The sequence below is a fragment of the Chiloscyllium punctatum genome, unplaced genomic scaffold, assembly GCF_047496795.1.
Source record: "Chiloscyllium punctatum isolate Juve2018m unplaced genomic scaffold, sChiPun1.3 scaffold_153, whole genome shotgun sequence".
Taxonomy (NCBI): domain Eukaryota; kingdom Metazoa; phylum Chordata; class Chondrichthyes; order Orectolobiformes; family Hemiscylliidae; genus Chiloscyllium; species Chiloscyllium punctatum.
In genome coordinates, this window is record NW_027309887.1 from 242,211 (window position 1) to 254,083 (window position 11,873).

Here is an 11,873-nt window from a genome sequence, read left to right on the forward strand (position 1 = left end):
TAGATCTTTGATGAACAAGAGAATCCACGTTTAGGGGAACAGACTGGAGAGAGATATTTAGTTACAATCACATCAGCAATGCACATTCTGATCGGTGCAGCAGGCTCGAGGGGCTGAATGGCCAGCTACTGCTCCTAACCCATGTGTTGTTCTCTGAAGCACTCAGTAATATTACAGAGATAAAGGAAGTTCCCACTCAGCCAGTCAGCATCGTTATAATGAGACCATTCTGCCCTCTAAGGATTTATGCAGGAATAGATTGATGTCATTCAGCCTGCTAAGTACATCATACAATGACCTAAACCCGGACTTCAAACCCACCACAGCAGACGGTGGAACTTGAATTCAATAAAACATTTGGAATTAGCAATCTAATGAAATATTGGTGGTGGTCAAAACTAAAAAGCCCTGGCTCACTAGTGTCCTTAAGAGAAGGAAATTTGCTATCTTCACTGGTCTGACTTACATGCGATTCCAGGCCGTCAGCAATGATAGACTCTCAAATGCCCTTTGCAATGGCCAAGCCAGCTAATCAGGCATAATACTACAAGTTCTCATAGAAGTGAAACCAGACAGACCTGAGTACTTGTAGCCGATAGTATGTCTAAGTGCATGGGTTTAGAAAGGCAGTTCCCCAACACCTTCTCAAGAGCATCTCGGAAAGGGAAATAAATGCTGGCCCATTAATGAAGGAAAGATGTCCACACTCAGGAAGGAGAGGTGGAGAGGATAGAACTCACGTGAAACATGGACTTGGAAACATACCTACATGTGCATGATACACAGGAATATGCGAAAAGGTGAAAATTCATGAAAATAATCTCACATTTTAATTCCATCGCAGCTGATTATCAATAATCCATGTTTAATCCTTCTATTTCTCCATATACTCCAATCATTCCACCAACACATATTCCACAATTTCCCAGGTGCTTTCAGATCTGACACATGGTTAGTGGATTTCAAATGCTAACTCTTTTTCTCTCGACAGAGGCTGCCAAAACTACTCTGTTTCCCTTGCACTCTGTTTCTTTTTGTTTCTGATCACCAGTAACTTATTTTTTTTGATGTAACTTTTTTTTTAATTTTGAGGGACATTGGCCCATCGAATCCACACTGACCGTCTGCACAGCATTTCACCCAGAACCACCTCATATCCTACTTCTGCACTTGCATTTGTTAACCCGTTTTCTAGCTTATACAAGCATTTTCCATAGCTAACACACCTAGCTGCACATGGTGGGTAATTTATCATGACCAATACACTGAATCTGTTTGGACTGTAGAAGGAACCATGAGGAAACACTAGCAGACCCGTGGAGAATGTCAAAACTCAATACAGTGTAAACTGTGTTCCTGGGACTGTGAGACAGCTGTCTTCATCACTGAGATACCGTGCTGCCCTCCCTCTCCCGCGCCTCCCCCCCCCCCCCCCAATCGGGTCCCTGGTACTGTGAGACAGCCGTGCTAACCACTGAGACACCATGCCCCCTCCCCCTCCCTCCCCACAAACCGGGCCATTGGTACTGTGAAACAGCCGTTCTAAACACTGAGACACCATGGTGGCCTCCCCCTCTCCCCCAAACCGGATCCCTGGTACTGTGAAACAACCATGCTAACCACTGACACACCATACCCCCCCCCCCCCTTCCCTCAAAACTGAGTCACTGTGCTTGGGAATACTGGGGAAAATGTAAATTTGAAATACAAAGAGTAAACAGTGACAAAACACCACAGATGAGTCAGGATCTGGAGGTAGAAACAGAGGCAGCATATTGAGTCTGATATGATCCTCTTCTAAAAAAACTCATATTGGACTCAAGAAGTTAATTATGTTGTCTCTCTTCTCAGAACCTGCACATGTTTTCCTGCACTTTCAACTTAGTTACTCTTTTGGACTGTGGATATTTGTCTGATCTGAAAGGGAACAGTGAAGCTGCCATTTCTGTTGACGCTCAAGTTACGGTTTTTGAATGAATAATTAAAAACTCTGTGCCTGACAACTCCCTAAGTACCGATAGTTTATTGCCATTGTCATAATGCATCATGAAAATGTTGAACTCTGTGGTCATGACATCACATGAGCAATCCTCTGAATATAACTGATTGAAGTACTGATCCCAATTGTTATCAATGTCTTATCATGCTCCTGTTGTCACTCATCCAGCAAGGTCTTACCTTTCTGATAGTTTGCATATAACTATGAAAACATAAAATATCTTTGTATTTTTAACAAGACATATTCATCCGGGATTTGGAAGGCACCAGCAAGGGCAGACTTTATTTGTCATCCTCAATGGCTCTGGAATAAGCGACACAGAGTTGCCCTGTTTTACCTCTTCAATCTGAACTGAAGCAGCTTCAGACAGAGCTGTTTGTAGGGGTATTCCAAGATTTTTTAACAAATACTTGTGAATGAACAGCTAATTAGTCCCTTGTCAGGATGACATGCAACTTGGAAGATACCTTTCAGAGACTGATTTTTCTCTTGTTCCCATTCCCATTGCAGAATGTTCTCTAATTCCCATTAATCACAGTTTTGCTCAGGGTCCTTGATTCCACCCTCAGTCAAGTCCTGCTTCGATTGAAAGGGAAGTCACTCTGATCTCACCTTGAATTACAGGGAAATATCAGTTGAAAGAATAAGGAGCAAAAGACAAGAACACTGTTTGTTTGAACAATGTCCTCGCAATATTCAAAAGAAAATTGTTGGGTGGTCTTCTTTAATGCATTATATCTACATGACATCACTTTTCAAACAATATTCAGAATGGTGGGTATTTGTTCTTTTTATTTGCTTCCCATTCAACGTAGAAATGACAACGTGAATTATCTTCTATAGTGTGTTCATAATCCAGAATTTAATTCAATCTTTATCATCATTGCTCCAGCTCTTTCAAACAAAATTAATGAATAAGCCTGTGTCCATCCTGCAGATGAAAGGGTTCTTCCAGCTCCGACTATTGCAACGAATGTTGTAAAGAATAAATTACAGGCCCACGTAAATTGGAAATGCTGCAGGACAAGGTGCCAAAAGTTAGTCCAAGGTTAATGATGTCCAAGCATTATGAATAATACATGCAGAGGGGCAGAGTATAAAAGCAGAATTCAACTCCATGTCCAAAATACTGTTTGAGGCTCTCTCACAAAAGACCATAACTGATTCACGCTGTAAATTCACCAAAATTGGAAAAAAAACAAGAGACTGGAATTCCCAATTCTGAAATCACATTGGTAGAACAGGAAGAAAATCAAGTTTTTTTTTCTGAAATTCATAAATGGTGATGATAAGAATGTGGGAGATGGTGGGGGGTGGGTGATATTGGAGGATGATAAACGATGTTGTAGATGACACAATGATTAGCCAGTGGGTCACAATGAGGTAAAACTGAGATATGTGAGGTGCTGCATTTTGGAAGATGTAACAAGACAAGAGAGAACTCAAACCATGAAGATAGGTTACATTTGCTTTTGGAGCAGAGAAGGGTGAGGGGTGAACCTGACAGAGGTGTACTATAGCATGAGAGGTATGGGACGAGTGAACAGACAACAGCTATTCCCCTTAGTCAAAGGGGAAATACGTTTGAAGTGAAAGAGAGGATACTAAGAGAGAGTTTGTGAAATCTGTTTTGAACCCAGAGCATAATATGTGTCAAAAATGCATTGTCTGGGAGGGTGGTTCAGGAAGGTAACCTCACAAACTTTATATAGCACTTTTATCAGCACTGAGTGATGGAGACACGATGGGCGTTGTCTTTATTAAATGATTCCATGTGTTGGCATCCATGAAAGCTCTGATATATACTGAAGCAGTTGGACTTGTTGGATTGTTCCATCGAACTGTGCTTAGTAAGTGACGAGATTACTAACAAGCATCATCCCATGGAGTATCAGCACTTACTCAACTTCGGACAGCCCAGCCATCTCTGAAATTATCCAGGATAATTCACATGCACAGTGCAAGAATTGCCCAACGACAGCATCAGCATTACTTCAGCTGTTTAACACAGTTATTTTAAATTCACCAATAACACAGAAACAGACTTCGTTTCATTATTATATAGACTTCTCGTGTAAGGTTGTTATTTCTCTGAAGACTAATGAATTCCTTCCCATATATTTGTATTGACAAAGAGTCTGTTATCCTGCGAGCTGTTCATCACAACGTGACAGTTTGTTTAACACTCCATCCACCACCAGTAATATTTACTCCCAGTTAAACAGCCACATGAGATGCACTGCTGGCACTCCCTCCCAACAGCCACTTGGATGGACCAACATCAACTGGACTGGAAATTCTCAAGGGCAATTAATGCTGGTCTAGCGACGTTAAAATCCCAAATGAACTAAAAAGAAACCCCAATTTTCTAATAATTATTAAACAATGAGGACATTTTATTGATCTGATGGGTTTGACGCTGTCATTGAAATTGTGTGATCTATTTCTGTGAAATCATTTCGTACATATATTGAAAGAACAAAACAGCTCAGTACACAGATACACGGTAACGCAGCATTTAAATGCAAAATGAAAGGGAATAGTAGGCTATAGGTCTTCAGGTAACTGGGAATAACATAGATTGGTGTTTTCTGGCTGATGTATTTGTTTTGGGCTGGAGGGTCGGTTTGTATGCTGTATGACTGTCACTTTAATTGTTGGAAACAGAGAATGTGGTATCACTATTTCCATAGCTTTTGAGCATCAAATAGTGAGGAATACAATCTCCAAGGACACACAGGATTTGAAGCTATATCATTCTCCCTTCACTATCAAATTGTTAAGAACCCTATTTCTCCCTTTGTAACATTCTTGTTAGTGTTTCTGTACCACAATAACCCCTGGGGTTGATCACCCTATTCTGATCAGAAATTAAACACAGGCAACAGAATGCTGGCCTTGCTAATGAAACGCACCTCATAAGAACAACTGAAAGGAATCTGCATTGTTAAAGTTATCCATTCGACCCAATCTGATTCCTAAAGCAGTTTCAAGCGAGGCTTTCCCTTTGTCCTATGCTCCTGATGTCTCTGCAACATCATGAATCTTTCCTGAGTGCTTTTGAGTGCCGTTTAAAAGTCACATATGGAAAGCTGTGCCCAATAATCTGAAAAGAAAAATCTTCATGTTCATGAGAAACGTGTCATTTTTTTTCAGTATCTGAAGACAACAAAAATGTAGAAACTAGCGTCAGGAATAAGGAATCTAAACAGCTCCGTCATGTGATAAGGTCGTGGATGATCTGATTGTGACCTCAATCACACATCACTCCTTTGCCCTTACAACGTTAGTGCGTCATTCTTAGTCAACAATCTGTTTTAGGATTATTCAATGTCTTATCCCTCAGTGCTATCTGGGAAGAGAGTTCCACAAAGACACAACACTTTGAGAGGATTACATCAAATCACCATCTTCTTTACTGAGATATTCTTCCGTCCACTCGTGGTAATCTCTCACACAAGCTGAAATATTGTTTCAGAATTCAATTTGTAACAACTACTTGGAATATTCTGGAGTTAAACAAGTTCACATGTTGTTTGCCTAAACCCCAGCAGATCCGGGGCCGTCAGTTCAAGATTTCCTCCTGAAATAAACGATCCTCACAAGAGTCAGCTGAATGAATCTTCTCTGTACAGCATTTCATATCATTGTGGTCATAGCACTTTCGATGTGGTTAAACCCTTACCTTGTAGATCTGTAGAAAATATTCCCTACTTTTAAATGTATTCTATTTCAGAAACTTTCAACATTTAACTTACCTCCCTAAAAAATGATGTGCACCAAAAGGTTTTGTTTTGTAATTCAGGTTCCCAGTTCCTCGGTTCCTCTGTGCCTCAAGCCAATCTCTCCATTGAAATAATACCCTGCGTTTCCATTCAACCTTCAGACAACTTTGAGCACAGACATATTTTCCAACTGTGCTCCATACACCAATATTTGGCTGTTCACTTGACCCATCTTAATCTCTTTATAGACTCATGTCGTCGTCATATCTTCATTCTCTCACATTTTCAAAATTTTCAAAATTGTATTTTTCCATAATACAGACAGAATATTTGGCCAAAGATATACACTCTGGCGACATTTCAAAGTAATTGACAATTAAATATTTTTTACTCAATGCCTTAGCTAGAAATTTGTGGTAATGCTGGAGTATTTTGCAGTCCCATTACTCAGTTCCCATTACTCGAAGTAGAGTCAGATGGTATGGAATATGTGTGGGCAGAATTGAGGAACCACAAAGGTGCAAAACCATAGTTGGATTTATGTCCAGGCCTAAGAATCGTAGGCAGGAGCTGGGACACAAGACAGAACAGGAGATGGCAAGAAAAAAAGCATGTGTAGGAAAGGCAAAGGTACAGTGATTTGGGGGATTTCAATATGCAGGTGGACTGGGAAAATCACTGGCAGTGGTTTGCAAGGAAAGGAATTTGTGGAATGTCTACGAGATGGATTTTTGGAGCACCTTATGTGCAGGCAACAAGGGAATGGGCAATACTGGAGTTAGTGTTGTGCAATGGGGCAGACTTGAGAAGGAAGCTTAAGGTGAAGGAACCCTTTGAAGGCAGTGATCATAATATGATTGAACCTACTCTTCAGTTTGAGAGGGAGAAGGTAGAACCGGAGTTAATATTACAGCTGAATAAAGGCACCTACCAAGACATGAGGGAGGAGCTAGGCAGAATTGACTGGGAGAGGGGCCGAGCAGGATAGACAGTGGAACAGTTATGGCAGAAGTTTCTCGGAGCAATTTAGGAGTCACAGCAGAGATTCATCCCGAGGTAATAGATGCACTGTACAGGGAGGATGAGGTATCCATGGATGACTGGGGAATGCATGGCTAGGGTAAAAGAAAAAGAGAAAGCAGATAACATGGCAAATGGCAGTGGGAAACCAGAGGATTGGGAAGCTTACAAAGATGAACAGAAGGCAACAAAATAAGAAATAAGGACGGAGAAGATTAAATACGAAGTTAAGCTATCCAGTGCTGGAAAGGACGATTGTAAGAGTCTCTTTAGATATATTAAGGGCAAAAAAGAGAAGCAGAAATGGATACTGGGGCACTGAAAAATGACGCTGGAGAGATAGTAGTGTGGAACAAATAATAGATGAGAAACTGAATAATTATTTCACGTCAGATTTCACGGCAGATGACATGAAACATATCCCAAATATTCAAGAGAGTGAGGAGGCAGAGCTGATTAGGAGAAATTGCTCGAATAACTAAATGGATAAATAAACAAGATGGAGGCATTAATAGTGATCTTTCAGGAATCTCTAGAATCAGGGAGGGTCTCAGAAGACGAGAAAATTGCGAACGTGACACCCTGTCTTTTTAGTAGATATTATTATTGAAAACAGAAGATTTTTGAAATATTTTACAAAATTACAAAAATAGTACAAACTCGTTTATTGTGCTTTACAATATAATAACAACCCCAATATAGAATTTGTAAAAACTACTAATCTGTTCTACAAACTATCAAAACATGAAGTAGGATATCCTGCATTACTAACAATAGACAAAAGGAGTAAAGAAAATAAATAAGTAAATAAATAACTAGATACATATTCAAAGTAAATCTATATTAACTCATAACAGAACCTATATTGGTACAGGATTCCTGCTCTCAGGGGCCCCCGAACCAGCCAGAACCGTCCCCACGGCTAAACAAAGGCTCTGAACAATGTGGCTTATATATCTGTGCAAATGTAGTTCACAAATGCTCCCATATTCCATAAAATAATTCAATTTTTGGTGCACCATATTCATAAGTAAGTCAGGGGATATATTCCATGACTATCCTGTGCCAATTTGAAACTCCTGCGGGACCTTCGGATACCAAATTCGATAAAATATCTTTCCTCAATCAAAAGGGAAGGATAGTGAATGATTTCCTCCCGTGTACTTCCAAAAAGGGGAAATTTGGGGAGCCCGAAAGTAGAGACATTGGGTCCAACCCAATCTCTGTATCCAAACTCTTTGCCAGGGCATTCGCTACTCTGCCCCACTACCTGCAGATCTTATAACAGGTCCACAGACTATGCGTGAGATTACCAACGACTATTTTGCATATGCGACACATTCGAGATGTTCCTGCCTTGAACTTTGCAATCACTCAGGTGCCATCTGAGCCCGACGAATTATCTTTAATTGGATAGCCTGAGTTCTGTTACAGATAGAGATCTTCCTGGCGTTTTCCCAGATACCCTCCCACACGTCAAAGGAGATTTCTATCCCCAATTCTTGTCTTTAGGTTTTATATAACCATTCCATGTCCTTCAATACCTTATTAAATAGTTAGTGGTAGAGAGTACTGGGCACGGGCGGACGCATCAGCCGAAGCACTCTACTTTCCCTCTCCGATTTATAAGGATTAATTATCAATTTGCAAAAAGTCGCCTATTTGAAAATATCGAAAAAGATCTTTGCTATGCAGCCCAAAATTCTGATGAAGTTGTTCGAAGGACGTCATGACCTCCCCATCGAACAGATCTCCCAAACAGGAGATACTTTTGCACTCCCAGGTTCTGAATACCGCATCACTCAGCCCTGGCTGGAATCACAACGTTCCCACTATAGGAGTATAAGGGAGGTTTTTTGTAGTTTACCCGCATCCTGTCGCATTATCTTCCAGGCTTTGATTGTATTTAATACAATAGAATTTTTACAATGATCCGTAATAACTCTCATCTTGTCCAAAAATTGTAGATTGATGAGGGGATACTTTCCGAGGGAAGCTTCAATATGTAACCAGATTGACTGTGGTTCACAAGAGACCCAATCAGTTACGTACGATAATAGAGAGCTCAAATGGTACCTCCTGAAATCCAGAAAATCCAGCCAACCCCTTACTTGTGGTAGCTGCAGCTTTTCTAATTTAATAAGCGGCTGTCTATGAATCCAAATAAAGGAGTCGAGCCAACCATAAGCTAACGCAGCGCCTGTCTCGGCAGCAACAAGGGGAGCATTCTCATAGCGTATAAAAAGCGAAGTAGGATGGTCATGTTGACCAAAGCTATTCTCCCTAGCCAGGATATCAGGAGATCTTCCCAGCGTTGAAGGTCGTATCTTATTTTCTCAAACAAATGTGTATAATTGGTTTTATATAGCTGACCAAATGCCGGAGTATTAAAAATACCAAAATTAAGAAAACCTCCCAGTGACCACGGAAAGGGGAAACGGGATTCATCCGGAAAATTGGATATACTGGCAAGACGTCCCAGCACCCTCTCCAGTCTTAATGCCAACATTTTTGTGAGAACTTTAAAATCCATATTAAACAAGGTATAGGTCTATACGAAGAACAGTCATCTGGGGCCTTTACCTTTTTTAAGAATGAGAGAAATATTTGCTTCTCTCAGAGAAGACGAGAGGCAGCCCTGACTATGTGAAGAATTATACATATTTATAAGTGGCCTGGTCAACTCCCCAATAAATTCTTGATAGAACTCAGCCTAGAATCCATCTGGTCTGGGCGCTTTGCAACCCTGGAGCTGCCTTATCGCCTCCTGTATTTCCTGGGTTGCCGGGGGGAATTCAGGAACAACACCTGTTCCAAGGTTAGGCCTGGGAGGGCCATATTATTTTTAAAAAAGGATTATATTCGTCGTTCTATCCTCACAGCTCTTTGAACTGTACAATTTGAAACAGAACTTTCTAAAGGCTGCATTGCTCATTTCACGATCACAAGTCAGGGTACAAGCACTCTTTCCAATAGACGTAATGGCTTGGGGAGCCTTTTTCTTTCATGCAAGGTATGCTAGATACCTGCCAGGCTTGTCACCGTATTCAAATAATCTCTGCTTCGCAAATAATATATCCCTCTTTGCTGTCTGAGTCAGTGTGGCATACAAAGTTGCCCTAAGGGCTGTGATCAGCTGTAGTCTAGTAATGGAGGGTCTACCCACATACGCTGTCTCAACTGCCTTCAGGCGAGTCTCGATCAGATGCTTTTGTTCTCCCTTGTGTCTTTTCCGGGTCACAGAATATGACATGACCAAGCCTCGCACATTTGCCTTACCAGTCTCTCACATCACCGAAGGGTTACCGGCCGTGTTTGAGCTGATATTCCAGAAGGTTTTAAATTCCTGAGAGAAATATGTTATGAACTTACTATCCTTCAATAGGAAAGGGTCCATACACCAATGTCGGGAAGCTATCTCGTCATCACTAGTCTTAGCCTCCATATATAATGCGGCATGTTCTAAAATAGTTATATTACATAGTTTGCAAAACAATATTGAGTTCAAAAGGGTCGAGGGGGCAGGCGAATATCAATTCTGGTATGGCACTTGCGTGGGTTAGAATAAAAAGTAAAGTCTCTACCCTGAAGGCGAAGACACGTCCATATACATACCAGCCTTACCTCCCTAATCAGATCCACCAACTGCCTAGATCTCAAAGATATGCCCACAGAGCTCTTAGGTATTCTGTCCACCTCGGGACAATGGTACAATTAAAATCTCCCCCTGTAATTGTGTGGCGCACCCCAAGAGCAACCAACTTGTAGATCACTTCCATTACAAATTTAAATGGTGCACCGGCGGGCAATAGAGATTCAAATTCCCATATTCCTCTCCATATATTAGGGCTTTAATTAATATATACCATCCAGACTCATCTTTTATCTGGCTTCGCATTTGGAAGGGAAGATGCTTCCCAGTAAGACTGGCAACTCCCCTACTTTTTGAGCTGAAAGAGGAAAAGAACACCTGGCCGAATCCACCCTGTTGCAGCCTCGAATGCTCCTTATCAAGTAGATATGTCTCCTGTAGAAGGGCGACATCCACGTTTCTTTTTTTAAGACTTGATAATATTTTTTCCTTTTGATTAATGAGTGGCTCCCCTTGACTTTGCAGGTGTACCACCTAAACGAATGACTAGCCACGATAGTCTAAGCAAGCCCGAGACCCCACAGGAGGGAGAACCCCACCCAAAAGACATTGGTTAAAAACCAAAAATGAATCACACATAAAATACTCTTTAAAAAAGCTAAATCAAAACAACTAAGAACTATTCCTAAAAACAAATAACACAAAACATATTTAAAAGGAAACTTTTCCCCTTGTTCACAAGGGGCATTACTCCCTTACAATAATCCCACCATAACATCTCCCAGCCAGAGGCATGCCCTCGGCACAGGCATTACAATATAGAGTAAATAAATTCCAACACCTTATAAGACAGATGTTAGAAGTGTACGAGCTAAACCACCATCACCTCGATACACTTAGCAAAACAACACAAGATGAAAATGTATAAAATTACAAAATTACAATCCCAGCAAGTAATAAGCAACCAAATAAAAATAAATAAACACTCAGCAAAGTCCCCCAATCATCAAATAAACCGCACGATAGATAAGAGTCCATAGAAAGGATAAGGAGCTAGCACTCCCCCTCCCCCACCACCACGGAAAGATGGAGAAGAGAAAAAAGGAAGAAAGGAGGAGAAAAAGAAAAAGAAAAGGGGGGCAAAATTAGGTCATTATCCATACAGTTCCAATCCTGCAGTTTATTTGAGAACATTCAGGAATTCTTTTCCTTTTTTCGGTGATCTGATACAGATCCTCCATGACTGTAGCATAGCATTGCCGGATTTCGCATAGAATATTGAACATATAAATCCCTCAGACGCTTCTTCGCCTCATCAACTGCCTTCCTCTTGCGGACCACAGCCAGAGAACAACATTATCCTGGAGGCTTTATATATCATGGCATGGCGATCCTTCCCCAACATTTTTGTGGACTCAAGCAGCATCTGTTTTTCCCTCTAATGCTGAAGTTGAACGAGGACCGGGCAGAGGGGCTGGTCCGAGCCGGGCCGGCGCATAGCAACCCGGTGGGCCCGCTCAACCGGCAACCAGCCCAG

The 11,873-nt window shown here is 41.1% G+C and overlaps 1 long non-coding RNA gene across 1 annotated transcript in view; it reads right to left on the reverse strand.

Moving 5' to 3' along the window:
* Positions 1-2,805: 2,805 nt before the first annotated feature.
* The window catches only part of LOC140471683 (uncharacterized), an 86,385-nt gene continuing 77,317 nt past the window's right edge, over positions 2,806-11,873 (reverse strand). Inside the window, exon 5 of the long non-coding RNA XR_011957166.1 lies at positions 2,806-3,015. This is a non-coding gene — a long non-coding RNA (uncharacterized lncRNA). The remainder of the gene's footprint in view (positions 3,016-11,873) is intronic.